This window comes from Pseudophryne corroboree, chromosome 10 (genome assembly GCF_028390025.1).
Source record: "Pseudophryne corroboree isolate aPseCor3 chromosome 10, aPseCor3.hap2, whole genome shotgun sequence".
In the NCBI taxonomy this organism is placed as follows: Eukaryota; Metazoa; Chordata; class Amphibia; order Anura; family Myobatrachidae; genus Pseudophryne; species Pseudophryne corroboree.
This window is the reverse complement of record NC_086453.1, coordinates 264,938,087-264,944,086: the sequence shown is the minus strand read 5'-3', so window position 1 is coordinate 264,944,086 and position 6,000 is coordinate 264,938,087.

The following is a 6,000-nucleotide window of genomic DNA, read 5'->3' as shown; positions in this document are numbered from 1 at the left end:
CGCTCAGGTTACTCCGCTAGCACTTGTCTCCCGGTTGCCATGACGACGTGGCAGCACAGAGCAGGAGACCCTAACAGTACCCCCCCTCTGACGAGGGGTCAAAGAACCCCTACCACCGGGTTTATCGGGGAACTGCGAGAAGAAAGAGTGTAACAGTCTGGGGGCATGAAGATCACAACTGCGCACCCACGACCGCTCCTCCGGGCCATACCCCTTCCAGTGCCCCAAAAATGACAGCCGACCCCGAACCATCTTGGAGTCAAGGATCCTTTCAACAACAAACTCCCTCGGGCCACGTATCAGAAGAGGGGAAGGTCTTCCACTGGAAGAAGGATTACTAATCGCCCGTTTTAAAAGGGAACAATGAAATGTTTTATTGATACCCAAAGAACGGGGTAGATCTAACTGAAATGCCACCGGATTGATGACCCTAGTGATCTTATAAGGACCGATGAACCGGGGGCCTAACTTATGAGATGGCTGTCTCAACTTCAAATTCTTGGTAGACAACCAGACGAAGTCTCCTAATTTGAAGCTGCAGGGTCTTTTCAGCTTATCAAAAACCCTTTTGGTCACTAATAACACAGACACAAGGGCTTTCTTCACTTTCCTCCAAATACCTCTAAGGACCGAAACCACAGAGGAACCACCAGGCGTGGAGTCCAGGGGGTCAAAAGAATTGGCCTTAGGATCATGCCCATACACACAAAGGAAGGGAGAGATCCCTGTAGCAGAGTGAGCTGCGTTGTTATAGGCAAACTCCGCCATGGACAGATGAGCAACCCAGTCAGTCTGACACTTGGAGACATAACACCTGAGGAACTGCTCCAAGGACTGGTTCACCCTTTCAGTCTGCCCATTAGACTGCGGATGGTAGCCTGACGACAAGCTGACAGAAATCTGGAGATCGGAACAAAATGCCCTCCAGAATTTGGCCACAAACTGGGATCCGCGGTCAGAGACCACATCAAGTGGCAACCCGTGGAGGCGCACAACATGCAGCACAAATAATTCAGACAGGCGTCTGGCCGATGGCAGCCCAACCAATGGAACGAAGTGCGCCATCTTCGAAAACCTGTCAACGACAACCCAGATGGCTGTCATCCCCGAGGATTTGGGCAAGTCCACCACAAAATCCATTGAAATGTGGGTCCATGGCTTAGATGGAATAGAGAGTGGATGTAATGGGCCAACAGGAACCCCTCTAGGAGTCTTATTTCGGGCACAGATGTCACATGCCCGAACCCACTGATCCACATCCCTAGCCACCGAGGGCCACCACACCGCCCTAGATAGCAACTCCCGAGTTCTGGCAATACCCGGGTGACCTGCCGACTTCTTGGCATGGAATTCCAGGAACACTCGCTGTCTTAACCTAGGAGGCACAAACAAAAGACCTACCGGAAGGTCTGGAGGAGCCTGCTCCTGTGCTCTAAGGACTAATGACAAGAGGTCCTGGGTAATGCCCACTTTAATACATGATGGGGACACAATGGGCAATGGCTCCTCGGTGGTCTCCTGGATTGGAGCAAAACTCCGCGAGAGCGCATCAGCCTTGATGTTTTTTGACCCAGGGCGATATGTTATCAAAAAATTAAAGCGAGCAAAAAACAAAGCCCATCGTGCCTGCCTGGCATTGAGGCGCTTCGCTGACTCTAAATATGCCAAATTCTTATGGTCGGTGAGAATTGAGACCACAAACTTAGCCCCCTCAAGCCAGTGTCTCCACTCCTCGAGTGCATCCTTAATAGCCAACAATTCCCGGTTACCCACGTCATAATTCATCTCGGCAGGCGAAAATTTACGGGAAAAGTAAGCACAGGGATGAAGGCAATTATCAGACACCCCCATCTGAGAGAGCACTGCCCCAATACCCATCTCAGAGGCATCCACCTCCACCACAAAAGGACGCTCTGGATCTGGGTGTCGCAGCACCTTGGCCGAGACAAATGCCCTTTTGAGACGGGCAAAAGCCGCTTTGGCCTCACAAGACCAGTGAGCAACATCCGCCCCTTTCTTAGTGAGTGCCACCAAGGGCGCCACTATAGACGAAAATCCAGCGATAAATCGTCTATAAAAATTTGCAAAGCCCAGAAAACGCTGAAGCGCCTTCAAACTAGTGGGCTGCACCCAATCCAGGACTGCCTGTACCTTGGAACCCTCCATTTGGAAACCTTCTGGGGAGATAATATATCCTAGAAATGCGATTTGCTGAGCTTCAAATTCGCACTTCTCCAGCTTCGCCCCAAGCCGGTGGTCTCTGAGTTTCTGGAGGACTAAGCGTACATGCTTCCGATGTTCCTCCAGGGAATGGGAGAAGATTAGGATGTCATCTAAGTATACAACTAAGAATCTATCCAAATATTCCCTGAGCACATCGTTCATGAAGTCCTGGAAGACTGCCGGGGCATTACAGAGCCCAAAAGGCATCACCAAATATTCATAATGCCCTGAGTGGGTATTAAAGGCAGTCTTCCATTCATCCCCCTCTCTTATTCGGATTAGATTGTACGCACCGCGTAGGTCAATCTTAAAAAAAATGGTGGAAGTACGAAGCTGGTCAAACAAGACCGAAATGAGAGGCAGTGGGTATGAGTTTTTAATCGTGATACGGTTCAATTCCCTGAAGTCGATGCAGGGTCGCAACGAACCGTCCTTTTTACCCACGAAGAAGAACCCCGACCCAACTGGAGACTGTGAAGGTCTGATAAATCCCTTAGCCAAGTTCTCCTGAATGTACTCTGCCATAGCCTGAGTCTCAGGACGTGACAGGGAGTACAACCTGCTCTTGGGAAGCTTAGCATTCGGCAACAAATCAATGGCACAGTCATAGGGGCGATGGGGAGGTAGTACCTCTGCAACTCTTTTGGAGAACACGTCCGCAAAATCTGCATAACATCCTGTCAATCCTGGCAAACTTAGCTGCGAAAGCCTGACTGGAAGGCTCAAGCAACTCCTGAAACAATCAGTACCCCAACTAAGAATCTCCCCAGAGACCCAGTCAAATTGAGGATTGTGGGCCCTTAACCAGGGTAACCCCAACACCAATGGGGCAAAAGTACAGACAGTCACATAAAAGGACAATTTTTCAGAGTGTGTGGCTCCAATAAACAAAGAAATCTGGCTAGTGCAAGAGGTAATTTTACCCTGGGATAATGGTTCCCCGTTTAACCCACAAATCTCAATTTCCGATGCCAAGGGTACTAAGGGAACAGAGTGTTTCAGGGCGAATTGGCGGTCCATAAAAACCCCGTCGGCCCCACTGTCCACAAAGGCCTCAGTCTTGACAGTTTGACCGAGGATCTTCAAGGTCACCGGAATGATAAAAGTCTTCTTGGGAAATTCTGACTTCTGGCCTGACAGGATATTTCCCATCACCCTCAGGCCCTGAAGTTTTCCGGCTTTTCTGGGCATGATACTACCACATAACCTTTATTCCCACAGTACAAACATAACCCCTGCTGTCTCCTCCGCGTCTTCTCACGCGAGGAGAGGCGGGTAGCCCTAATCTGCATAGGCTCCTCGGAAAATTCCTCAGAGTCTGAGGTTCCCTTGGGAAAGAAGGAAACCTCGGTCTCCCTTTCAAGCCTGCGCTCTCTCAGCCGTCTATCCACCCGAATGGATAACTGCATGAGCTGATCCAAGCTATCAGGCAAGGGATATTGTACCAGTTGGTCTTTTAACTGGTTAGAAAGACCTCTTCGGTACTGGTGTCTCAGGGCTGGGTCATTCCACTGGGTATCATGGGCCAACCTCCGAAACTCCGTACAATAAACCTCAACTGGCCTTCGCCCTTGCTTAAGGATCGAAATCTGAGCCTCGGCTGAGGCCGTCTTGTCAGGGTCATCATACAACATGCCCAGTGCCGTAAAAAAAGCATCAACACTTTTAAGCGACGGACAGTCAGGCTGCAATCCATATGCCAAGACCTGTGGGTCTCCTTGTAGCAAGGAAATCACTATGCCCACCCGCTGAATCTCCGACCCAGAAGACTGAGGCCTAAACTGGAAATATAGCTTGCAGCTCTCCTTGAAACAAAAGAACTGCGAGCGATCTCCAGAAAAACGATCCGGGAGATTTACTTTCGGCTCTTTAACCCCTGAAGGTACTGCTGCCGCGGGAGCTCCGCCAGCGGCCTGTGAGGTGTGCATTTTAATGGACAAATCATTAAATTGTCAAGTCAGGACCTGCACCTGATCGACCACCTGTTGCAAAGTATTTTGAGGGGTATGCTACATATTCCTACAAAATTTCAACAGGAGTATTGGGCTGCTGAATATGTTATGCACACCAGTGCCAGCAGGAATGTAGTGGTGTCTTAACGGCGAGGGATGCAAAACAAATGAACTCACAGACAGACTGGGGAATATGACATTACATACACAGAAGGTGATAGGGTAACAAAATAAACACAAAGTGAACAGAGAAGCCCAAAGGCTAAGAAACTGGGTGTCTCCCTAGTATTAGGAATGCTCAGATGGAAAGAAGCGAGATGTAGTGATTTAATACGTAGAGAACCCGAAATGCTGTTGCTAAGGGCAACAGCAAAACCCTAAAGGGTTACCAACGGGTGTGGCAGTAAACTCCTTGGTCAGAGATGGAATAATAGACACAAGGAGAGTCTCCACAATCCTAGTCCTCACTTGCAGTGCACTGGTTCAGCTTACTGCCACTAAACTGACACCTGAACACCTTGCACAGTGAGAAAGGATTTTGGCAGGCAAGTCTGAGAATACAGCCGCAAACTTGCTAGGTTCACAGAGTAGCAAAAGAACCCCAGCAGGTTAAACGACTGACTCCAGTCTTACTGCTAGGTCTGGATTGGCAGAGTGTAATACCAAATCCCAAGGCCTATTTGCAGTAAGCAACAAACAAATACAAAGTTTACACAGTACTAGTTTGGTTTGTAATCCATGTGAGAATTGAAACAGTAATGGCGACGCCGGCCACAGGAGACAGGAGACGCCAGACTGACAAGCGCACATTTAACCACGCGGGCACAGCGGAGGCCGCGGCTGATGAAATCACCACTCTGACATTCTGCATGTGGAAACTCAGGAACAGCGGGATCCGGTCCTGGAATGCTGAGCCAGCCTTAGGAGGCATCTGAAGGGTAAGTAATGGCGTCCAGATACCCGGATCGTGACAGCACCCCCCCCTTTAGGAGTGGCCCCAGGACACGTCTTAGGCTTTAAAGGAAACTTTGCGTGGAAATTTCGGACCAAGGCAGGAGCATGGACGTCTGAGGCATTGGTCCAAGAGCGTTCTTCAGGACCATAGCCCTTCCAGTCAATGAGGTATTGTAACTGACCGTAACGGAAACGTGAGTCCAAAATCTTGGCCACCTCGTACTCGACTCCCCGTTGAGTCTGAACTTTGGGAGCTGGAGGAAGTGCAGAATGAAACCGATTCAGGATCAGCGGTTTCAACAAAGAAACATGAAATGTCCTGGGTATTTTCAAGAAGGATGGTAACTGTAACCTGTAGGCAACAGGATTGATGACTTGTTCAATCTTGAAGGGTCCGATGTAGCGAGGTGCAAATTTCATGCTGGGAACTCTCAACCTCAAATTCTTCGTGGACAGCCACACACGATCACCCACCTTAAGAGCAGGAACCGCTCTACGCTTCCTATCGGCAAACTTCTTATACCTGAATGAGGCTTTAAGCAGGGCTGCGCGGACGTTCCTCCAGTTATTTGAAAACTGACGCAAGGTGACATCCACTGCTGGAACAGAAGTTGCGGGAAGCGGTTGGAATTCTGGGACTTTAGGGTGGAATCCATAATTAATGAAGAATGGTGTAGAAGAAGATGAGGAATGGTATTGATTGTTGTGGCTGAACTCGGCCCAAGGAAGGAGTTGAACCCAGTCATCTTGAGAGGAAGACACATATATACGGAGGAAGGCCTCCAAGTCCTGATTCACCCTCTCGGTTTGACCATTGGTCTGAGGATGGTAAGCCGTGGAACTTTAACTTGACTTGGAGGGCTTGACACAA